Source organism: Pituophis catenifer, unplaced genomic scaffold (assembly GCF_029215685.1).
Source record: "Pituophis catenifer annectens isolate HBS135680 unplaced genomic scaffold, rPitCat1.0.hap2 SCAF_4, whole genome shotgun sequence".
In the NCBI taxonomy this organism is placed as follows: Eukaryota; Metazoa; Chordata; class Lepidosauria; order Squamata; family Colubridae; genus Pituophis; species Pituophis catenifer.
In genome coordinates this window covers 17,802,703-17,829,005 of record NW_027256884.1, presented here as the reverse complement: position 1 = coordinate 17,829,005, position 26,303 = coordinate 17,802,703, and positions in this window count along the sequence as shown.

The window sequence follows — 26,303 nt, the reverse complement described above, 5'->3', positions numbered from 1 at the left end:
TGGTTGTACTTTTGCACAACTTGTGCTAAAAGTCAATACTTTAAATTGAACTGGGGGGGGAGGAAGCCCGACTAAGCAGGTATATACAAAAGTATGAAGGCTATTGCTTAATGCATTGTAAGCCGCCCTCAGTCTCCGGAAAAGGGCAGCATATAAATTGAACCAATAAACAAACAAACAAACAAACAAACAAACAAACAAACAAACAAACAAACAAACCAGAGAGCAATTGAAAGCCAGGTCTGGTTTAAAACAGATGTGATATCGTTTAACAATGGGTGCCATTGTATTTTGAACCAACTATAGATTGCAAATAATCTTCAAAGACAGTTCCCTATAAAGCACATTGCAGTAATCTATAAAGAATATTGCAATAAACTAGGTAGCAATGAATTACCCTGTTTTCCCGAAAATAAGACATCCCCTGATAATAACCCCAGTCAGGCTTTTGAGTGCATGTGTTAAAATAAGCCATCCCTGAAAATTAGCCCTCCCCAAAAATAAGCCCTCACTAAAAATATTTAAACACATGCGCAGCCCGTCCCCGCCATTTCCTCTGGTTAGGGTTAGGGAGACAGAGCTGGAAATCAAGTAAGACTGCAAGAGGAGCCCCGTCTTTTCCATGTGCCCCAAAATAATAAGACCTCCCTGAAAATAAGGCCAAGTCCTTATTTCGGAGTTCAAAAAAATATAAGACAGGGTCTTATTTTTGGGGAAACACAGTATTATTGTTTGGTCCTCTTGCATGAGATATGGCTGCGGTGGCATCCCAACAAGGGATGGCCATTGACTTCTACTTGCTGCTCTAAGTCCTGCATGTATTTTTGGTGTAAAATAGTTCAAAATAAATTTTCAAATCTGGAACATCATTTTCTCTATTTAACCAAGTACAATTTCTGTTGTTAAAGCTTATTCTTTGCAGCAAGGACCAGAAGCATCTCTTTCTATAGATACCTCAGGTTCCTAGGAGGCATTTTGAAAAGATGATGGTGAAGTTTCCTGACTTGAAGGGAATCAACTGTTTTCAACTCCCTGCCTTTTAACATGCCTTGTGGCTATCGTTTCCTTACTTTATGGTTGATGTTGATAAGCTAGGACTTGTAACATTCCACCATAGCTAAAACTCCATCTGTTGTTATAGAAACTGCTTTCATTATTGTTGCTTCTCATCCAGTGACATATTTCTGGAAATCACCATAATAAGCATCACTTTCGCTTAATTTTATCTTCATTAGGACCACCATTAAACTTGCAAAATTTGCCATCAACGTCAAAGATAAATGGACACATTTTTTTTTCTCTCCTTGGTTTGCTTTTTGTTATGATCCAGCATCAGTGAAGTTTGCAGAATTAGAACACAAATAGAATTATTGGCCAGTTTTTGCTGCCTTCTAAATTTTGCAAGACATTTTTTTTTTTAAAAAAAATGCACACCTTTGTGAAAACTATTCGCAAGAATATTATATAGAAGAAAATGGTGGTCTACATCTAACTCCGATTATTTTTTTACAATTGTATTTATTATTAGGTTTATTATAGATCATGTCAGGTGAGTTGGAGAGAGAGAGAGAGAGAAAGAGAGAGAGAGAGAGAGAGAGAGAGAGAGAGAGAGAGAGAGAGAGAGAGAGAGAGAGAGAGAGAGAGAGAGAGAGAGAGAGAAGCCTAAAGTTATCCAGGTGATTTTCATGCCTAAGAAGAGACTAGAATTCATGGTATTCTGGTTTCCAATTCACCCCCTTAACTTTTACACTGAAGTGACACTCTTAGATCAGAAAATCCATGAGTTTATGGCAGTGCTGAGATTTCTCAGTACGCTCAAATAAAGAAATCTCAGAACAAAGAAAAGAAAACATCTTAAATCATTGGTTGGCTACAAATCATTTTTTTTTTTTTTTTGTCGATTTGACAGCTCCACTATGTTTATCAAGCCTCAAAGTACATCCTCCAATTGCCTATCAGATTTGCATGGAAATGAAATCATATAGCCATTTCTTAACAAACCATTTAATCTCTTTATCCTTCCCCTCTAGAGCACAAGGTCATAATGCTGCATTACAATGTTTTAAATGGGAAAAAAAGATCTTGCTAAGGAATAGCCGAGCGAGAAAGAGGATGAGGGAGGGAGGGAGGCTGAGATAAACCTGGGTCAGAGAGTAGAATTGCATTCTCTGAAAACTACCCACCATTTGTGCAGACAACTCTTCTCTCACTCGCGCTGCATTAATTATGGGGCTTTCCAGCAAATTAGCAAAGAGGAGAAAGTAAGGTGACTCATTAGCTGAAGAAAAAGAACAGCTAATGATATGCATAAAACAATGCTTTGAGTGCTCAAATGCAATTTAATGTCCAGTATGATAGGAACCATTCATTTACTCTTTAAATAAATAAACAAATAAGAGAGAGAGAGAGAGAGAGAGAGAGAGAGAGAGAGAGAGAGAGAGAGAGAGATCTAATAATCGGTTTAGTTGTGTAACATGGATGCATACTATGCTGATAAGAAGAACAGCATCTTCCTGAGACTCAGTTATGATGTAGCTCATTACATTAGCACAAAGAAAGCAGGAAATAAATTACCAAGGTGTATTCAGGCATGGCTAGAGGTTTGACAGCACCTACCCCGTGGAAAATCCATCATTCTGAAAGGGGCTTGCCTGCTGAAGGGAAGAGTTTCAATGGAATTAGATTCTTAAAATAGAGGCTCTGTGGTTTCTACCGCTTCGCATCAGATGCAAAGAAGTATGTCATAAATGCAAAGTGTTTATTGGACAGAGCTGCTTTCTTTCGTCAGCCAGGATCTTTAATTTGTGTCTCATAAATAAGGCAAGGTAATATATATGCAGCAACTCACACTTTAGAGCGTATGGGGAAAGCTTCCACAGAGCACTAATCTTTTTGAGTCAGCACCTGATGCACACACGCATTGGTGTGGGTGTATGCTTTCATTTTGAAATGTGTACTTGATCAATGTCAATTTCATAAATTCACCATAATGGAATAAATGTTTAATAAATGCATGGGCTGCGCATGAAAATTCTGTCTCTTACCATTCTGGAGAGGGGGAAAAAATGACAGGTTTACCAAAATAACAGCTCTGTCAAAGGGCCCTAGCTATTGTAAAATATTAATACAGATTATTACCATATTTATTTCTTCTTGAGCTGCTAGTGAAGTGATTTCCCTCCATTGTTGGCAATAATGAAAAAGTTGCGAAGAACATGTAAATTAGTAGGGCCATTATTCAGTCCTTGGAATGTTAAGCTGTTTACTAAGGAAAGTTGTAAAATAAAATGGAACCCATTGAATAACCTTTTAGAATATTAATGTAAGTAACCTATTTCATTGTACTGTATAGGCATTCATTAGAGGAAGGGGCAATGACAAGTATTGTGTGCTCTCTATCACTATGAACATTTCTAAATTATCTGAAGCATACAAAGAAAACTTGAAGTGTTAGTTGTAGGACAGAGATCTGCAACCTTAAACACTCAAAGAGCCATTTGGACCTGTTTCCCACAGAAAAGAAAACATCAGGAGCCACAACACCTTTCCCATGCCTGACTATTTCTTGAGTGGCCACAAAACCAGCATATGTAGTTGAATTAAGCATTCTGTTTTCTTCTGAAACTTTTCTTTTTTTGGATTTATCCATGGTTGGCCTACCGGGGGTTGAAAAACTCAATAAATCATGTGCCAGCGGGTGTCACACATTGGTGGTTGTGACACATATTTTGAGTGACAGGGATCCACAGGAGAGGGGTGAAAGAGCCACATGCAGCTCCAAAGCTGCAGGTTGCTGACCCCTGTGGGGAGGTGGGGTCAAAAGAGGAAACAGCCTGGAGTCATTATGTTCCCACATGTAATCTATGTAAATTTGATTCCTCTTGAATTCTGTTAACCCTTATCAAATTATTGCTGTCGATTAGTTGATTAGATTGTAGAGATTGTATAGGCACAAACAATAAATCACTTACTTGCTTATTTCTTTACTTATTTGCTTATTTATTTACTTATTTTTAAACCTGAAAAAGAGCCTGGTTATGTTTAATATATTCACCAAATAACAGGGAAAAATTAATATCTGGAGAAGAGCTAGATGTAGTAGACCGCTACATATACTTTGGTCAATGGAAGGTGATGCAATAAAGGAAATTAAATGGTGTATTAAATGTGGTTGGCAAGCATTTGGCAAGCTAAGCATAATTTTCAAGAACAACCTCCCCCTGTGCTTCAAGAGAAAAGTTTTCAATCAGTGTGTGCTACCTGCTCTAACATATGGACACTAACCTCACAATTGATTCAAAAGCTATGAGTGGCACAAAGAGCCATGGAAAGATACATGCTCAGCATTGCAAGACAAGATAGAAAGATCTGCACATGGATTAGAGAACAAATGAAATTATGCAATATCATCAAGAGAGCACAAGAATTGAAGTGGAAATGGGCTGATCACATAGCAAGAAGAACTGATGGCAGGTGGACCAAGGCAGTCATAGAATGGATCCTATGTGATAAAAAGCATCCATGAAAGAGACCTAAAACAAGCTGGATTGACGACATCAACAGGTATTGTAGCCCCAATTGGAAAAAGGAAGCTCAGGACCATATTCATTGGAAGCTTGCAGAAGAGGCCTTCATCCTGCAGTAGATAGACAATGGCTACAATGATGATGATGATAGAACTTATAGTTTTAGTTGCATATTTATAGTTACAGCTAACGGTATAGTTATGGATGCTGTACAGGTATATATATATAGAAAATTGGTCATGCCTAATAATGAAATGTGCTTAATTAGTTTTAAGAATGCTTGAACTTTCTATGTCTACATGAACTCAAGACTGTAGGGATACTCATTATTTTGAAAGAATCAGACAGGAGAGGTGGATTCAAATAATTTCCTTTAAATAATTAAGATGACTACAGATTCCCTGTCGTTGTTCAATATGTATATATGTAAGTATTGGCATATATGTATATCTGTCTGCATGCTCATGTCTCATGTCTATCTGTAGGTGTTGTTGTTGTTAGTTGTGAAGTCATGTCTGAGCCATCATGACCCCATGGACAACTTTCCTCCTGGCCTTCCTGTCCTCTACCATCCCCTGGAGACCATTTAAGCTCATGCCTACTGCTTCAGTGACTCCATCCAGCCACCTCATTCTCTGTGGTCCTCTTCTTCTTTTACCTTCAATCATCCATGTGTAGGTAGTCTCCACTTAAGTGGTGTCTCAGTGAAATGCAGGACTAGAATCCTCATTAGACTACAAGGACAATGTTCCCCTTCCTGTTCCAAAATCAAGATTCAGAAACTTCTGCATTCATTTTTCATAACTAGGACAGATGTAGTATTCCTACAATGGTCATTTTTCTCTCTATAAGTTTGTTCAATTCTTTTCAATTCAAAGAAAGTCTGCTGTGCATTTAGAATAGAATAGAATTCTTTATTGGCCGAATGTGATTGGACACACAAGGAATTTGTCTTGGTGCATATGCTCTCGGTGTACATAAAAGAAAAGATACATTCATCAAGAATCATAAGGTACAACACTTAATGATAGTCATAGGCAATCAAATCATATTAGGAAACAGTCAATATAAGTCATAAGGATACCAGCAACAAGGTTACAGTCATACAGTGGGAGGAGATGGTTGATAGGAATGATGAGAAGATTAATAATAATGTAGACTTAATAACTAATTTGACAGTGTTGAGGGAATTATTTGTTTAGCAGAGTGATGGTGTTTGGGAAAAAACTGTTCTTGTGTCTCATTGTTCTGGTGTGCAGTGCTCTATAGCGTCATTTTGAGGGTAGGAATTGAAACAGTTTATGTTCAGTATGCGAGGGGTCTATAAATATTTTCACAACCCTCTTTTAACTCTTGCAGTATAGAGGTCCTCAATGGAAGGCAGGTTGGAAGCAATTGTTTTTTCTGCAGTTCTAATTATCCTCTGAAGTCTGTGTCTGTCTTGTTGGATTGCAGAACCAAACCAGACAGTTATGGAGGTGCAGATGACAGTCTCAATAATTCCTCTGTAGAACTGTATCAGCAACTGTATCATTTCTCTACATCTTCATAAAGGCATAATCTTTTTTTACTTTTTGCTGCTGCCCCATGAAATATACATCTCGCAAGCAATTATCTTCATGATACCACTTCTTTATTTGCAATTTTTCCTAACATATTTCTTGACACATGCAGATACTGTTTTTTTTTTTTAAAGACAGTTACACTTGAAAATGTATAAATGTACAAACCAGATTCAATTTGGATTAAAATGAGAACCAAATCAATTTGGTTGCCTGCTTGGATTTTTCAAATGTGCAGAAGAAGCACTTCCGAAGATGACCCAGTTTTAAGAGCTTTTACAATTTTACAATATTGCAATGCATAAAACTAAGGCACAACTTTACTTAACTGATCTATGAAGCCCACCTGAATAGCCCTTCACTCCACGGTCATTAAAGAGGTATATCTATCTCATTTTTTATTAAAGAGATTAGTAATCTTCCCTACTGATGCTTACTCAAGATTACTCATGCAGTAGAGGAGGTATTTTTTCAGAATATAGTGGGTTTTGTCAGAAGCCAGAGTTTTGGCAGTGTACCTGCAGCCTCAGAAGTTTCTCTTGTGTTAAATATATTACATTTAAATCCCTTGGGACTCATCCAGCTGCTCTTATATAATAAGTCTTTTGTCACTTTCAGGAAATTCTTTAGCATACAAAGACAGAACCATTTTTCTAGATATCTCAATGTTTCTATTATGTCTTTCTTGGCAGCCTTGCTATCAGTTCTACTTTATGGCGTTCCAGTTAAAGCCTTTCCCAATATTTCGTTTGACTACAACTTTATAACTTCTCACTTTTGCCCATTTTTTCTGACTCATCCTCCACTCATATCCTAAAATGTGCAGCTGGCATTTAGTTATATTAGAAATCAATGAGCGTCTAAGAAATGGATACAGATGCAGTAATAGCAATGACAGATGAATAGCTGCGATTGCAAAAATTCATCAAGGGAAAGAGAAAGAAGTTTGATATACAGTGATTCACTGTGAGGTGAAAGAATATCTCCCACAGATTGTTAGTTTAGTTAGTTAGTTTATTTGATTTATATACCGCCCTACTCCCGAAGGACTCAGGGCAGCCACAAGATAAAAACACATAAATACAAAATTTAAAAACAGAATAAAACCAAATTAAACAATTTGGCCGAAGACAGATTTAAAATAAATTAAAACGAATAAATAAATTAAAAACGAATTAAAATTTGCATTTTAAAAAGGGAAAAAAGGGAAAAATTAGGCCAGCCCAGCCTGATGGAATAAAAAGGTCTTGAGAGTATGGCGGAAGGTGTGTAGATCCGGGATCCTCCGTATCTCCGGGGGGAGCTCATTCCAGATAGTAGGATCCACAGAGAAGGCTCTCCCCCTGGGGGCCGCCAGTCAACATTATTTGGCCGACGGCACCCGGAGGAGCCCCTCTCTATGAGAGTGTACCGGCCTGTGGGAGGCTACTGGTGGCAGCAGGCGGTCCCGTAGATAACCAGGTCCTAAGCCATGGAGCGCTCTAAAGGTGGTAACTAAGACCTTGAAGTGCACACAGAAGACCACCGGGAGCCAGTGCAGCTCGTGCAGGAGAGGTGGAATTTACGTGGATGACATATTCTCTCTCTATAAGATCTGCTGAGAAATACCATTTTAGCCATGCTGCAACCTTAACTAGTTTACATATTTTGTTTCTACTTGTTTGCATTCTTCTTCTTTTACTGCTGTGATCTGCATTGAAAAAAAAAATAGTTATGCACAGAAGGGATTAAGGGGGGGAAATCTTCACATATTGTTGTTGTTAGTTGCAAAGTCATGCCCGACCCATCACAACCCATGGACAACATTCCTCCAGGACTTCCTGTCCTCTACCATCCTCTGGAGTCTATTTAAGTTCACGCCCACTGCTTCAGTGACTCCATCCATCCATCCATCTCATTCTCTGTCTTCCCCTTCTTCTTTTGCCCTCAATCTTTCCCAGCATTAGGCTCTTCTCCAGTGAGACCTTCCTTCTCATTAAGTGGCCAAAGTATTTTTTTTATTTTTTTTTAAATTTGATTTATATGCCGCCCTTCTCCGGAGACTCAAGGCGGCTTACAATGCGTTAAGCAATAGCCTTCATACTTTTGTATATTTTTACAAAGTCAGCTTAATGCCCCCACAAACTGGATCCTCAATTTACCTACCTTAGAAATGATGGAAGGCTGAGTCAACCTTGAGCCTGGCAAGATTTGAGTTTCATCTTCAGAATCTGGCCTTCTAAAGAGCAGTCAAGGTTGATTTCCTCTAGGACTGACCAGTTTGATTGCCTTGCAATCCAAGGTAACTTGCAGGAGTCTTCTCCAGCACCGTATTTCAAAGGCCTCAATTCTTTGGCACTCAGCCTTTCTTATGGTCCAACTTTTACAGCCATACATTGCAACTGGGAAAACCATTGCCTTGACTATACGCACTTTTGTTGGTAGGGTGATGTTTCTGCTCACATATCTGTATCTATTATTTCAAAAATGGAGAAGAAAATAAGAAAAAAAGATTAAGGATGTTAAGTACTATGTTCTGATCATCAAATTCAAATGAAGATTGTTGTTGCTGTTGTGATGGTTGTGGTTTACCAGAAACTAATTTTGGTCATCAGCTAATAAAGTCAACTGATTTTCGAAATCCTAGAAATATACTCTTTGAATCACAATGAAAGAGACCATTTTGGCCACTGACTCTCACCTGCTCATGGCAAATAATCATCTTAACACATTTTGGTAGCTCTGTTTAAAGATATTGAATGGAATGGAACTCATCTTTTTTGCCTTGTCAATTATTTGCCTTGTCAAAATCTCTTACCATTACAATATTTTTCCCCATGATTCAATTAAAACATGCTTCACTGTAACTTAAATCCATTATTCTTCTATCCATTGAAAGGATAGGAAATCATGCCTTCTTGCTGTATTTTATAACATTCTTTCAGATAACAGTTTAACATAACCAACTCTCCTTGGTTTCTTTCTTTTTTCTTCCAAATCTCAAAATCACTCTTCACAAGTCACTTAGTTTCTAATTTCCTCATTTTCTGTGAACTTGTCTTTTATGAATATGCCATTGGCCTTTTATGAACTTGTCCAAATTTGTCTGACCCTTTAAAGTATAAATAACAGTACAGTTATGATATGATCTGTATCTAAAGTAGTGGCTAGATACTAAACTAGTAACTTGCTGTTGTGCTTCTGTTTATGGCAGGTTAAATTTGTACTTGCTTGTTTTTCAGCCAGTTCAAAATTGTTACTTGGGGTTTCCAAAAATGATGATGATTTTTCACTGCAGATTTTTTAAAATAGAGATCCTTACTATTTTAGGCTCTAATGTGACATAATTTAATATGCACATGATAACCTATGAAGTGGAAGACAGATTATAATTAAGATTGGAGTCTGCATAAGGAACATTTAATTATATCTTTCCTTGACAAGAATTCCACCTTTGAAGTTTGCACTGAAACTTTTATCCAGCAGGGAAAACTTCCCCCTGTTTTTTCAGGACTATAGCGAGCAATTTTTTTTCAGGACTATAGCAAGGAGTGAAAAATTTAACAGTCCCCTGCTTACTTAGTGAGATCTCAGTGAACAACAATTTTTATTTTCTCAAAACAATTATTTTTATTTAAAAATGTTTCATAAGCATAGGTGCATGTTTAACATCATATCTAGTTTGTTCTTCATATGCATGTTCTGCATGGGGATTAGATTAGATTAGTGGTTAGAATGCAGTATTACAGGCTAATTCTGCACACTGCCAGGAATTCAATCCTGACTGTTTCAAAGTTGACTCAGCCTTCCATCCTTCTGAGATCGGTAAAATGTGGACCCAGATTGTTGGGGGCAATTTGCTGACTTTGTAAACCGCTTAGAGAGGGCTGTAAAAGCACTATGAAATGGTATATAAATCTAAGTGCTATTGCTATTAGGATATTCTTAAATTATGAATAGTTAGTTGCACAATTAACAGTAACATTTGTTTAGGATGGAACTATTCTATATGTTTTTGACATATAGAACACTGAAATATGGAATGAGCAACGTGTGGGAAATGTAAGGTTGAGGTTTTATTAATTTAAATGATATGTTATTCATTTAAAGTGCTTGTTTTTAATTTGACGAGTGATTAATTTAATATGAGTGATATTATATGGGGTAAGGTAAAGGTAAATGTTCCTCTCGCACATATGTGCTAGTCGTTCCTGATTCTAGGGGGCGGTGTTCATCTCCATTTCTAAGGCGAAGAGCCAGCGCTGTCCAAAAATGTCTCTGTAATCATGTGGCCAGCATAACTAAACACCAAAGGTACACTGTTACCTTCCCACCAAAGGTGGTCCCTATTTTGCTACTTGCATTTTTTACGTGCTTTCGAACTGCTAGGTTGGCAGAAGCTGGGACAAGTAACAGGAGTTCACCCCATTACGTGGCAGTAGGGATTCGAACTGCTGACCTTTCCATCGACAAACTCAGCATCTTAGCCACTGAGCCACTGCATCAGTTTATTATATGGGGAGGGGGAGACTATCCCAGTCTTGAAAACCTTCCCAGAGTGGATGTGATGTTAGGAATATTTATTATAATAAACTGAGAACAGTCAATGGGAAAAAAGCAGAGATAAAAAGAACAATTTGGGAATAGACTGATTTTTTTTTCTGCTTTCTCTTGGGAAAAAAATATGGAAAATTGCTTAGGACTTCCCTAGTATTGCTGCTGAATGGATGGGGTGAAGTGTTATTTTTAAAATATGTATTACACTATTCCATACATCATTTGAATTTCCTTTCATATAACACAGCAGATGCACTGTGAAAGGAAGGATAGATAGAAATACGGTTCAATATGTTGTGCCAAAAAAATTTCCTCTGCTTTTTTTGACAATTCTAATTCAGTTCGATAAAAAAAGGAAATTCATTATTTATTTATTCATTCATTCATTCCAAAGGAGGAAAAGAAGTGTTTGAAAAGGATGCAAGTCCTGGCAGTTTCCTTAGTTACCTACTGGCCAAGAGGTTGTGTATGAATGTCTTATTTAAAATAATCTTTTCAAATTATTATACTTTAACTTCCCCCATTTCAGTTCAATTTTAGGTCACCATGGGAGGAATTCTTCTTGTAGGCCCTTTTCTGAATACGAAATAAAAACAACAGGCCAGGCTGATCAAGGTATATTTAAGAAAGACAACAAGCACAACAAGCTTGCTATAATAACTGCATGAAAAGAGTGCCAAAAGAAAAAAAAATGCAAATCAAGTCTCTGTCACCCTAAGAAAGAGAAAGAGAGAAAGAGTCTACAATTCTACAAGAGAAAAATATGTTTGCCCAACTGGAAGATAGAATGGATAGATGCAAAGCTGCATGCATTTCCATAGGCCTCTAATACTGCTCCTGCTGAGGAACAGGATGAGGAACTTAGCTCTTTGAATGGGATTTGACCAGGAAATGCTGATATTAAAGGCTTCTGGTAAATCTAGAGATCTGGCACCTAAGGATGCCTCCTAAATTTTCCATAAGTGTAACCATGTCTCTCTTCCAAGGAAAGACAAAAGATGTAACCCAATGCAGCTAATCCATTTGTCTTTTCTCCCCTTTTGAGGTATCTGTGTGCTCCTGATATTGACCTTAGCCCTACCATCATACACTGTATTTTTCGGAGTATAAATTGATCCAGAGTATAAGATGCACCTTAGTTTTTGGGGAGGAAAATAAGGGAAAAAAAATTCTGCCTCCGCCTACCAGCATCCATCGGTATTCATCTGGCTAGCATCCTGTCAGTGTGTGAGAGAGTTGAGGGCTGTTTGGAAACTGAAATAGTATTTGCTGTGTGAGCAACAAGGAAAGAGACAGCAAGAAGCCTGGGCGTGGTTTAGCTCTGAAGCTCTTAACTAGTTTGCTGCTCAAAACTGAAACTGAAACGTCTCTCCTCTGCTTGTATTTTGCTTGTATTTACTACAACATTGGAAAACCTGCTTTTGGTATTGTATATTTACTTCATGTGTTATATTATATATAACACGGTACTCTAAACCCCCTTGGGCCTAGTAAACTTAGTTTAAAAAGAGAAATCTGGAGTTGTTATTTAAATCTTACTCCCAAATCAGGGAAATTCCCTGCTCTTTCTCATTCAGATTCCATGGGAGCTAGAAACTTTGTAAGAGATGACAGGCACAGCCCAAGGAAGGTGTTATGTTCTGGGTGAAGAATGGAGGTGAGGCCAGAGTGATTTCTAACAGCTCTTTATTCAATACTGCTTGTGAGGCAACTGTTGCTCCCTGGCTGACACAGCTCCTTTTATAGGGAAGCTGATCAGCCCACAACCAATCAGGAGAGAGTATTTTCCCGCTCCAACAGAGGACCAGACTGAGAACTTCAACTGACAACTATATACAATACATAACAGAAGGGGTCCAGTATGTCATCAGCCTTGACTCCTCTCATGCCCACAAGAGACCTAAGTCAAGCCAACCTTCCATTTTGTTGATCCTTATCTACCGGCAATTTACTTGACCATTAGTAGTTCATATTCTTGTAGCAAGCATGCAATAAACCTGTCACATGTAAATGCCTTATTCTCTAATATGTAAATAGTATATGAACGGGATATCAGGGGTTAATTTATTCTTCACTTCTTAATGTATTCATACTTTACCACTCCCATACCTAGCTCCACCCATTGTATATATAAGGAGCTGCACGCACCCATTCCTTGCTTCTATCTGCGAATATTCAGTGAATATAGAATGCCTTGTGTAAATAAAGAGAGATATATTTGAACTCTTAACTCTTACTAGATTTATTGAGTCTGATCCTGAAAATATTGCAACAAGCTGGTAGCAGAGGATGGTTGAATTGACTCAATAAAAACTTAAACATGTCTAAGAGAGATAGGCCCAACACCAGGGCATACAGCAAAGAAATGGAAACGGATCAAGAAATAATCGATGAGTCCACAAATGCGATTTCGAGAGAATCTGAAGAATACACTACTGAAGACGAAGAAATAATAAATGAAAATGATGACCGAGAGGAAATCAAAATAGAAAACAACGAACTCAGGTCAGAGATATTAAAACTGCTAAAAAGCCAGAAGAACGATGAAAGCCTCATCGTGAACCTCCAAGATATGCTAAAAAACAGCGGAGCAGCGAGAGAGAAGCACATCGCTACTGAAAAGCCAAAAGATTCAAAAATAGTGAGTGATACGATTACAGAAAAAACGCTATGAAGAAGAAAAACGGTGATCCCGCGCAAAATTTTGAATGGCAGCCATCTTGGTTTCAACAGACCTCCAGGGTGAGTGAAGCAGAGCCAATCAGAAAACTCGATTCAAAATTTCTGGCGCGAAAGACATCAGTAGATAATGAAAACGAAAAAGAAAAGTCAAACACCTCAGAAGAATCAGAATCGGAAAGTGAAGGCGATTCAACAGATACTCAAATAAAGTCAGCAATGAAAACGCTTTTTGCTGCATTTGGACCGAAACTAAAGATTACCAAAAAGTCAACTAGAAAGCAAGCGAGCAAACAAACGTCTCAAAATCTACCCGCTCCCATCCTGACGACGCCTGAACCCAGAGAGCCCTGCAGATACCGCCCCACACCGCAGACCGATGCAAGCACCAACGCTCTCAAGAGAAGAAAAAGAACAACCGCCATCGTCAGGACTCCCAAGATCGAGCCGGAGACTGATTCATCTGAGGAGGAGCAGAACGAGCGAGCCGCAACGACGAGAACCTCTCACGACGACTCCAGGGACGAAATAAGCAACGCGCATGCGCAAGACTACGCAGACAGCCCAGGAAGACATGAGTTGCTGAAAGGATCGTGCAGGCTCGTTGCGAGCATTCCCACGCCGTTTTGTAATTTCCAGCATTTACGAGACCACGGACTACCTCCGGTTGTAAGTAATGAACCCAATAATGTCGGAAACTTGCCCAGTGACTTCCCAAAGCTGAGAATAGATGGCATTAATTTACAAGAATGGTATCAGCAGCTCCAGGTTGTCTTTATGAAAGAAAACTTGCTGTTTTTTATCACTAATCCCCCAAGAAGACCTTGGACTCTAAAGTTAGACTGCTTACACCATAGAGCATTTTTCTTATTAATTTCTAGTGTATCTCCTGCTATGTATCACAGCATTAAGCAAAATCTGACTGTCTCAGAAATTATTCAATGCATGTTCAATTTATTTCACAGTGATAGTGTAGCTACTACCACAAGAATGTCTAAAGATTTCTTTTCTTCTAGGATAAAACCAGGGGTTTCTATAAGTGAACATTTAATATACTTAAACAAAATAAGAGCTGAACTGCATTTAAGGGGGGAGGTGATTTCAGACCAAACGATGAAAAGTGTTATCATCAACTCACTTGACCCATCATGGGATAATTATATGTCACATTTAGACACAATCAATCTAGGATACTTATCCATAGAAAGTCTATCCAATAAGTTAATAGCTGAAGACAATTCAAGGAGGAGTCGCTCTAACAACCACATAGAACACAAACCATATAGAAAAGTAGCTTTTCAAGAAAGATATAATGAAACATTTAGATGCCACAACTGTGGATCCAGGGAACACAATAGGAGAGATTGCCCCAAAATTTCAAAAGAAAGACATAGGTCAGAACACAGAAATAAATACAACTATAGACAGTCTTCCATTGATAGACATAGATATAGAAGCCCTCCAAATTACAAAGAGCATAGAGGGGGCAGAGATAATTCAAAGGATAGAAAATCTGGTTCACTGAATGGACTAAACAAACAAGACAACACTAACATACAGCAAACTGAGAACAATAATTGGCTTATTGATTCTGGAGCAACTAATCACACCACTAATAATAAAAGTATATTATCTTCATTTGTAGAAGATAAATTTGTAATAAAGGTAGCTAACCAAGAAAAGGTCCAAGTATTAGGTAGAGGGAATGTAACCTTACCTGGCCTAGGAAAAATAGAGGGGGTATTACTAATACCTGAAATACCTCATAACATACTAAGTGCCATAAAACTAAGCAGAGATTCTGATATTAATATTGTGTTTTCAAAAGGGAAAGCGACCTTGGAGAAAAATAAAATAGATGTAGGTACAGTAATGATTAAAGGAGGCCTACCTTATTTAATAACAAAAGAGAAATGGTTACACAATATTGATTCAAATATGGAAGATTGTATTGAACTAGATAATGGAAACATTAGCAACAGTGACAATGATGAATGCAAAGTAGCTCATGATCACAAGGATGCACATAATGAAAAAAAACCAAAAATAGGTAAACCAATTCATGATGAGTGTGCTCATGTTTTACATAGGAAGTTAGGACATGCCAGTTTTCCTGTAGTACAAAAAATGACTGAACACGCAGAAGGTGTTAAAATAAAAAATTGTGAAAACTATTTGGAATGCTCAGTATGTAAATCTACAAAACTAAAAACTAGTCCCAGGCCTAGAAAATCAACAAGGTCAACCAACAAAATTTTTGATTTAGTACACATGGACCTGGTTGGTCCACTAACTCCATCAATCACTTATAAAAAACGTTACTTCTTAACCATTGTGGACGATTATAGTCGCTATGGGTTTGTTTACACATTAAAACACAAAGGTGAAACTTTTCAGAAATTTAAAGAATTTTACAAACGCGTAGAAACACAACACAATATCAAAATAAAACAAATCATGACAGATAGGGGATGTGAATTCATGTCTAAGGAATTCTCCCAATGGCTGAAGGACAAAGGAATGTTACATTACACATCTAGCCCATTTTCTGCATTCCAGAACGGAGTTGTAGAGAGGAAGAACTCAACATTACAAACCATGATTAGATGCACATTAGAAGATGCTGGCTTAAGCAAACAATTCTGGTCAGAAGCCTTACATTATTCCAATTACACACAAAATAGAACTTGGTCCAGCATTGTAAATAAGACACCATATGAAGTGATGTATAATAGGAAACCAAAATTAGCACACATGCACATATTTGGAGTCACTGCAGACGTACACATACCTAAACAATTAAGAAGAAAGGGAGAAAATGTGTCTAGAAGACTTAGATTTATGGGATATGAGACAGGTACAAAAGGATACAGATTCATTGATAATAATAACAAATTTATAGTTTCCAGAACAGCTGTGTTCCATGAACAGGCCAACTGGTCTAAAATACATCTTAATGAAATATTCCCAAGCAACAACACAGATACAAAATCCCAAGAGAAAAGGACTATAGAAAAGCAAAATGACAACAAACATAGAAACAAAACCAAAACATGGACAAATAGTCAACACAAAATAAAGACAGATACATTAACAAAAAAGGAAGCAAGATATTTGCACGATAATAATAGTAAACCTGAAAAAACAATTAGAAACACCAGAAACCAAATGCCAAATAAATATAAGGATTATATAATGCATATGGATGGAGAATCAACGACACCTAACACGTATGAGGAAGTGTTAAAACTTCCTCGTAAAGAAAAAGAAAAATGGGAATTAGCAATGACAAAAGAGATGGAAAGCTTACAAGGATTAGATGTATTTACACCTGCAATTGCACCAAAGGACAAAACCATTATTGGCACTAGGTGGATATATAAAATTAAAAATTTAGAGGGAGGCAATACTCTATACAAGGCTAGATTAGTTGCACAAGGTTATGCACAGAAATATCCGGAGGACTATACTGACACATACTCCCCCACAGTAAGAACTGAGAGTGTCAAAACAGCTCTAGTTGTAGCTTCAGCACTCAATCTCGATGTATTCCAATATGACATACAGACTGCGTATTTACACGCAAAATTAGATAAGGAAATATATGTAAGAGCACCTCACAGTCAATACACAAACAAAAATGAAACTTGGTTATTAAACAAAAGTTTATACGGGTTAAAACAATCTGGTAAACGATGGTATGATTGTTTAGTAAAAGTACTTAAAACTATGGATTTCAATGCTACTACTGCTGATAACTGTTTCTTTGTTAAAAAGGGTGATGATTACATAGAATTTGTATTGATCTATGTGGATGACATTTTGTACATAGGTAAACATAAAGAGAGAAGAGAAACATTTGTAACAAAGCTAAATGAACATTTCTCATTGAAATCTTTAGGCAAAGTAAATAAGTATCTTGGTGTTCAAATTAGTAAAACTAGAAGAGGATTCAAGCTTTCTCAGAGAGATAAGATCATAGAACTCTTGAACAAATGTAATCTAAGCGATGCCAAACCCTGTGACACGCCTATGCAGACTGACTTCCTAAGAAATGCAGACGAATCATCCCCTGAATTCAAAGATAACACATTCTATAGATCAATCATAGGTTCCCTTCTTTACATTTCCAATTGGACTAGACCTGATATCGCTTTACCCCTCAATTTATTGTCCAGACATGTCAGCAAACCAACAATGTACCATTGGGAAGCTGTTAAAAGGATATTAAGATATTTAAAGAATACCTTAGATTTTTGTTTAATATTAGAGCCTAATAATGTCAAGGAGCCAAACCTCACATGTTACGCAGATGCGGATTGGGCTGGAGACACTTCATGCAGAAAAAGTACATCTGGTTATTTATTCCTCCTAAACGGTTGTCCAGTTTACTGGTACACTGGCAAACAAGATTTAGTGGCCACTTCAACGACAGAAGCAGAATATGTTTGTTTATCTAAAGCAGCAAATAACCTTGTATGGTTTAATGATTTAATTTCTAGTGTTTGGAAAAAACCTGCCCTACCTTTTGTCATGCATGAAGATAATAAAGCGGCTATCGAAATATCTAGATCTGACGCCATTGGACAGAGGTCCAGACATATTGACATAAAATTTAAACATGTAAGACAATTATCTCAGGATGGATTTATTAAAGCGGTACATTGTGAGACATCAGAACAATTAGCTGACATATTGACAAAGCCTTTGCCATCTAAGCAACATAAATACTTGACTTCCAAGTTATATGTTTTGTATTGTTCTGAATCTGAATGTAATTGGTGTAGCATATCGAATCGGCATTTAGAGGGGGATTTGTCACATGTAAATGCCTTATTCTCTAATATGTAAATAGTATATGAACGGGATATCAGGGGTTAATTTATTCTTCACTTCTTAATGTATTCATACTTTACCACTCCCATACCTAGCTCCACCCATTGTATATATAAGGAGCTGCACGCACCCATTCCTTGCTTCTATCTGCGAATATTCAGTGAATATAGAATGCCTTGTGTAAATAAAGAGAGATATATTTGAACTCTTAACTCTTACTAGATTTATTGAGTCTGATCCTGAAAATATTGCAACAAAACCTTTATTCATTTGAACCACTCTGGCTCCTAATTTTTTTTTTACACTTGACAGATTTTCTTCTTTGATGCAAGTGATGGCAGTACAATTAGCTTCTTGAGGCAGAGCCAACCTGTCACATACATTTGTCCCAAGTGGGAATGCTGCAAGTTCTCATTCCACATGTTATAAAGTTGCTAGGACTTAGGAATGGTTTTTAGCAGTGTGGATCTCTACCCTGTAATATAACAACCCAACCCTCATGTCAGATCAGCTATATTCCTGGCTTATTTATAGAAGACAGTCAAGGCAGAACTTTCCTTTGGAAGATGAGTATGATTGTCTGAGCTGGTGCTATATCACATTAAAATAATTACCTTTTAAATAATATTATATAACATTTCTATAGTTTTTAAAATCATTTTTGTAAACATATTTTTATTGTTTTAAACTGTCAAATGCCTTTGCATTCTGGAGATAAGGAAATTTCAATGAATCAATAAATGCCTGTCCAGGTAGCCCTTTTTTCATCTCGGAAACCAACTATACACACCAACCCCAGAACTCAGTTAGAGGAAGTGTGAAGATAACAATCTTAGAAAGAGATATGGCATGTTGGTGTTTGTGGCAGACAACTTCATTTCTCTGCTACAAGGTTTGGTTGGAAAATCCAAGACACGTCCTAGAAAACAATGATTTGCTATTTCCATATTATTGCCAAGAAACTCACAAATCCATGTATTATTTAGAAGTTAAATTCAAAAGGAGATTTAACTTTCCATACACACAGCACACTCTTTCTATCCACAACTGTGGAGATAGCTGGGGGTTTCAGCAGATGTACTTAACCTTAACATTGACATTTAATACTCCAAAATAAGCTTTTGGGATAAGGAGTCATGGTGGTTAAGTCAGAAAACCATTGAGAGCTCATCAGCTTGACAGTTTTAAAACTGTGAGTGCGAGCTGCGTGATGGAATGAGCTCCCATCAATTTGTCCCACCTAGCAGTTCGAAAGCATACAAATGCAAGTAGATAAATAGATACCACTTTGGTGGGAAAATACCGGTGAAATGAAAGGAGCCACCTCAGATGTCTCCTGGGCAACGGTGATATCACTGGCTAATTTTTTCAACCTGGAAGCTCCTTGGGGATTCTGACACAAACATAGTAGCTTTTGAGGTTAGCAATGGTTTGCTTTGGCAAAGTTTTTCATGCTGCTGAAGTGACACTATTTCTTCATTAATGTTGTGGTCTGCCAGCAGCCAGCAGAGCTGGCAGCAGATTCGGACTGGGAGGAGGTTGGGGAGGAACGTGGGCCAGTCCTGGAGTCTGGGGAAGGCTCGGATGAGGGCTCTGAGTCAGAGGCAGAGAGGGGGCCAAGCCAATCTGGTAGTCCTTTGCTGCCTCCGGAGTCTCCGGAGTCTGACATCAGTGAGGCAGAAGAACAGTGGGAGCCTGTTCCCAGTGTGTGCATGCGCAGAGCTTCCAGAAGACAGGAACAATTAAGAAAACAGGGTTGACTTGGGAGTAAGACTTGGAGATGATTGGCCCCCCCATAAGATATAAAAGAGGAGCGAATGGGACATGAGCTTTTGCAGGAAGAAATTGGTTCATCTGGTTGGTAAAAGCTTTGGAAAAGTTCTGTTTGACTCTGTGCTAAGTTTCGTCTTGCCCTGCGTGTGGCAATTAATTCTCTGGCAGCATTCCAAGGGAGATAAGGGGGTGTTTGTAAACACTCCCCTGAAAGACTGGTTGAGAAGCCTTTCGGACTAGGAATAACAATAATTAAAGAGGTTTGCCGGGACTAAGATTGTGCTGTATACTTTCTAAGGAAGCCTAGATCAGAACAATTAAGATACTATGGATTGTTTCAGGAGCCTCATTTCCAATAGCCAGAAAGCACATTCTTTAAGTTAGCACCAAAAGACACCCAGATCAATGCAAAGCAAAGTAAGACAGGAAGTTGGCTTTATTCATCAGAGGTGGTCATTTTATGATATAGACTTAAAGGACACTTTGTTCATAGCTTTGTTCATAGCTTAGAAGAGCTTTGCTTAAAATCAAGTTTATTTAATTATTATTTCCAGTATGTCTTTCTTTGTTATCAGTAGAAAGGAATGAAGACTAATAATAGCAGCTGTCAACTTATTTAAGGTTGATAGTTGATATGTCATTTGCCTTTGCACAAAATGAACATAAAAATAATTGCTGTAATTTAGGAATGAGCAGCCAATATTCTTGCCTTTTTGATGAACTGAAAAAAGGCAACATCATTTATAATAGTATCATAAATTGTTGAAAAGGGACTATCTATGGCATTGCCGGTTTCATTTCCTATCGTTCAAGAATGAAACAATATTTGTTATACAAAATTGCCCCGCTAATAAATCAACTAATTTTTAAAAAAATTAAATATATATATTTAACCATGATCTAATTAAAAATGATTAATTGGATTTTTTGCAGCAATTAGAATGACTAGTTGTACCATACTAGCTGACTGCCTGTGTTAATTTGGACAGGGAGAAAACCAAAATACATCTTATTTCAATACAAATAAGTTTTTTTAAAAAAAAAAAAAGACAAGGGATTTTTAAAAAAGTGATACCACAGCAAACGATTGAAGGAGAATAAGAATAGTAGCACTGCAAATTTATATTTATTTTTAAAGCTGTCCCTGTGCTCACAGGCATATTAATTTTGTTCTTTCAAGAATGGAGAAAAACTTCTCAGATGAGGATATGATGAACCTGGGCTGATGACCATGTCCAAGTATTGTGTCAAACTATTCTTTTTTACCCCTTGACCTCTCTTTACTAACTATCTGGGATGATTTTCAATATACATGGAAGAAGACAGTGGCAAAGAAAATCATCCTTGGGCTTCTTCTTCAGGTTTTCTACTCAGCATTTAATATGAACCAGAACATATTCATAAACAGCATATAGCAGACACTGAACACCAACGGGTTGCCAGTGAACTCAACAAGTATTCTGCTTCTCTCTAACCTGTTTCCCACAGAAAAGAAAACACCGGGAGCCACAAAACCCTTTTGACATCTAAAATGCTAAGGAGCCTGGATAGCTCAGCAGACTAATGCATTGTAATTTAACTCCAGCTGTCTGCAATTAGTAAGTTCGAATCTTGCCAGGCTCAAGGTTGACTCAGCCTTCCATCCTTTCTAAGGTAGGTAAATTGAGGACCCAGTTTGTGGGGGCAATAAGCTGACTTTGTAAAAATATACAAAAGTATGAAGGCTATTGCTTAACACATTGTAAGCCACCCTGAGTCTCCGGAGAAGGGCGGCATATAAATCAATTTTTTTAAAAAAATGAAGATACCACTGCATATATCATTTTTTTACATTTATGCTATGTATAAAAAAAAACTATAGTGTGTTGCATTTATGAAATCAATGAACTGCTTCAGAGAAAACAAATATTTATTTCTACATGAAACAAAACATTTTGAACTCTTAAAAAAAAAAAGATGGGTCGAAAAGCTCAATAAATCACGTGCCGGTGGGTGTTGCACATTGGTGGTTGTGACACATATTTTGAGTGACAGGGAGCCACAGCAGAGGGATGAAAGAGCCACATGCGGCTCCAGAGCTGCGGGTTGCAGTCCCCTGATCTAGCTACTGGAGGGCCTTTACTCTGGCATGATAGGGTCATAGAACATAAAATAATAGAGATGGAAGGGATCGTGGATGTCTTCTAGTACAACTCCCTGCTCAAGCAGGAGACCCTATACCATTTCAGATAAATGGTTGTCCAGTCTCATTTTGGAAGTTTCCAGTGATGGAATACCCACAATTTCATCATTAGGAAATTTCTTCTTAGTTGCTTCTCTCCTTGGTTAGTTTCCATCCATTGTTTCTCATTTTGCCTTTTGGTGCTTGGAAAAATAGTTTGTAATATTGGAACACTGCTATCATGTCTCCCCTAGTCCTTCTTTCCATTAGACTAGACAGCCCCAATTCCTGTAACTGTTCTTCATAAGTTTTAGCCTCCAGCTCCCTAATCATTTTTGTTGCTCTTCTCTGCACCCCTTCATGCTCTCCATGCTCACTTTCTGCTGTCCTGGATGCCGATACAGGAAAATTCCCTACCCAGAGAAATAAACGTTCCTTTGATTTTGAACATACAGAATATGGATTGTTAGAAAATTAGGATCAATCAATTTATTATTACAGTCTTAAACCAGAATAAATAAAAACACTCAGTATATATACACTTAAGAATTCTAGTATAAAATAATAAATGACAACTAAATCTATAATAAAATCCAGTGTCCATTATACATGGTCTGACTATACGATACTTGCAATCCAGTGATGGGTTGCCCCGGTTCAGACCGGTTCGCAAGAACCGGTAGTAAAACAGGCGGGAGGCTCCGCCCACCATCATCATAGGCGATCTGCACGTGCACAGAAGGTTGGCGCGCATGCTTGCTTTGCTCGCACATGCGCGCAATCCTGTTGTGAACCGGTAGTAAAGGTAAGTAGAACCCACCCCTGTTGAAATCCCTATACTCTGCGGCCCATTATGGGTTCAATGCTAAGAGGGAAATGACTAAGCAGTACAAGGATTAGCCACAATTGTTATATACATCGCTATGGTGGGGAAAACACGTATTTGCGACAAATCGCCAGTGCTGCTATGCAGAATCTGGCCACCTTTGCTGTAGTTATGCATGTTCATCCTTAAGTGTTGGAGCAGGCAGGATACCTAGCAGTTATTGACAGAATATGGATTGTTAGAAAATTAGGCTAAATCAATCAATCAATTTATTATTACAGTCTTAGACCAGAACAAATAAAAGCACTCAGTATATATACACTTATGAATTTTAGTATAAAATAATAAATGACAACTAAATCTATAATAAAATCCAGTGTCTGTTATACATGGTCTGACTATACGATAGTTGTAATCCCTGTACTGTGTGGCCTGTTGTGGGTTCAAAGCTAAAAGGGAAATGATTAAGCAGTACAAGGGTTTTTATTTTATTTATTTATTATTGGATTTATATACCGCCCTACTCCCGAAGGACTCAGGGTGGTGAACAGACACAGAATAAAACACATAAATACAAAAATTTAAAATAGAATAAAAACGAATTAAATAATTTGGCTGAGACAAATTTAAAATACCCAATAATTTAAAACAAATTAAAATTTACATTTAAAAGGGGAAAAGATTTAGGCCAGGCCAGCTTGATGAAATAAGAAAGTCTTGAGTGTGCGATGGAAGGTACGCAGATCCAGGATCCTCCGTATCTCCATGGGGAGCTTGTTCCAGATCGTAGGTGCCCCCACAGAGAAGGCTCTCCCCCTAGGGGCCACAATTGTTATATACATCATTATGGTGGAGAAGACATGTATTTGCAATGAATCCCCAGTGCTGCTGCGCAGAATCTGGCCACTTGTTCTGTAGTTATGGACTATTCATCCTTAAACAGCCACTGAAGATAGGTAGTGTCGGAGTGGCCAGGATACCTAGCAGTTATTGACAGAATATGGATTGTTAGAAAATTAGGATTGAAGTGCACAGCAGTATACATTTATACTAAGTTTCTATTATAGTATGTGCTTAAAGTTGTTCTATGGCTGAAAATTGGAATTCAGGAATGCAAATGTTTAAAATGACAGGTACAGCAGGATCTTGTCAATGGAATCAAGTGGATGTAAACTATAAATTAGAGAGTTAGAGTAAATTAGAAAGTCAGTCTGGTGCAGTGATTAAGGCAACCAGTTCTAGTCTACCCTAGCCGGAAACCCAGACAGAAATACTTTTGTTATCAGAAGCTTGAATAAAAGTGTGAGGGTGGAGAGTAGAGGACAGCAGTGCTATCTGCCCTACCTCTTTCAGTCAAGGACTTTGAGCCATACATACACCCATCACAATAATACTATTGTGGATATTATCGAGATTGCATGATGAAGTTTTTAGCAGCATTGATTCAGGGGGTTGTGGGGAAACATGATGTAGGACATGACAGGCTAAGCACAAGGGAGGGGTCAAATGTGTTATCAATCTCGAATGCCTTACAACCACAAGAGATGTAAGTCCAGCCCATCTTGAATTCTGTTGACTCTACTGCCAATTGATTCTGCTGCCAATTTGCTTTGACTGCTAGTAGTTCAATTCTTGTAGAGACCTTTAGTGTACAATAAATCTATATATTTATTTGAATTGTGCCTGAACTTCTGATTTCTTGTGCTTGACACATGGATGGTTACCTCCTGCCTCTAAACTCACTCAAAAGTTCTTCCCTCCATCACAATGTCTGTCATTAAAATCATTAACAGATTTGTAGCCATTGCAGATGTTCAATTTGAATGTTTTGATCAGACTACAGAAATGGAAATTTACTTAGACACTTGCTGCAGAGAATCCTAAAGGTGCTTTTTCAAAAGGCAACTGGACTTTTCTGGTTTTTCTTTGAAGACATTCTTTGAAGATGAAAAACCAGAAAGTCCAGTTGCCCCATGAAAAAGCACCTTTGGGACAACCATTACCTGGATGACTGAGAAGCTCCATAGACATTTGCTGCAGAGAACTGTAGATTGCTGATTTTCCATGATCAGAACACACAAAAAACCATGGATCTTGGATTAATTAATTAATTAATTAATTAATTAATTAGTCATATTTCTATGCTGCCCACTCTCCAAGGACTCTTGGCGGCTTATACCAAAGACAGTATACTAAATAGCATATTGACTCAGGTTGTATAGCATATTGACTCAAGGTTGACACAGCCTTCCATCCTTTCGAGGTAGGTAAAATGAGGACCCAGATTGTGGGGGCAATAAGCTGACTTTGTATAAAAAAGAACACTGCTTGGGGGGGGGCGAAAGCCCTACTAAGCAGGTATATACAAAAGTATGAAGGCTATTGCTTAATGCATTGTAAGCCACCCTGAGTCTCCGGAGAAGGGCGGCATATAAATCAAACTAATAAATATTGCCTCTTAACAATCTGGGTCCTCATTTTACCCACCTTGGAAGGATGGAAGGCTGAGTCAACCTTGAGCCTTGGTGAGATTTGATCTGCTGATCTGCTGAACTAGCAGTCAGCTGAAGTAGCTGCAATACTGCACTCTAACCAATGCACCACCCCGACTCATGAAGGAGAATGCGTGGTTTTGAAGACCATTGTCATTTGGAATATACATGGTGTCAGGAACCCAAGCAATGGTTCAAAGAAAATAAATATGAATTGGAATGTTATTCTAAATGATTAATTTTCTTTCTGAAGTGGAACATACAGCGCAAAGCTCACCTTCTTCACAAATCGATTTTTGTCAATCTGATTGGAAGCCCAGCGTTTTGCAAGAGATTGCTCACAGTGTGCTTAAAAACAATTGTTTAAGTTAAGTAATTTGAAGCGATTATGATGCTGAACCGTGAAAACACTCTGGGAAAGTCACTCTGCGTGAATTTGTCTCAGAATATTAAGGCATTTGCAGTTTTATAGTTGATCTGACTAATTTACAGCTCAGCTGCAGCATGAAATCAACGGTTCAGGAGGATTCACATTGCAGCAAAGGGATGGGTGATTTTGAGACACGGATGAACAGAAACCATAGCTCATTGGGAGAGACATTGTTTAATTGATTTAGACAATTTTTTTGGGGAGGGAGGGAGAATAAGATGATGGTAAATCCAAAACAGAAGTAAAGCAGTTTTGAGCCCTTCCTTCTGTGGCATTTTGTTTTACCTAAGTAACTTTAGAGTTATAGATTTCCATGTCACTTAATGTATGGCAATGTTTGAAGAACACGGAGGATTTCAATACACTGACAATTTATAACATCATCCAGCTATCCCTATGGTGATAGATCATTAATGCAGATAGGCTTATATTGTCACAGCAATGGCTGAGCAATGCTGTAAATCATTAGCTTGGATATCTAA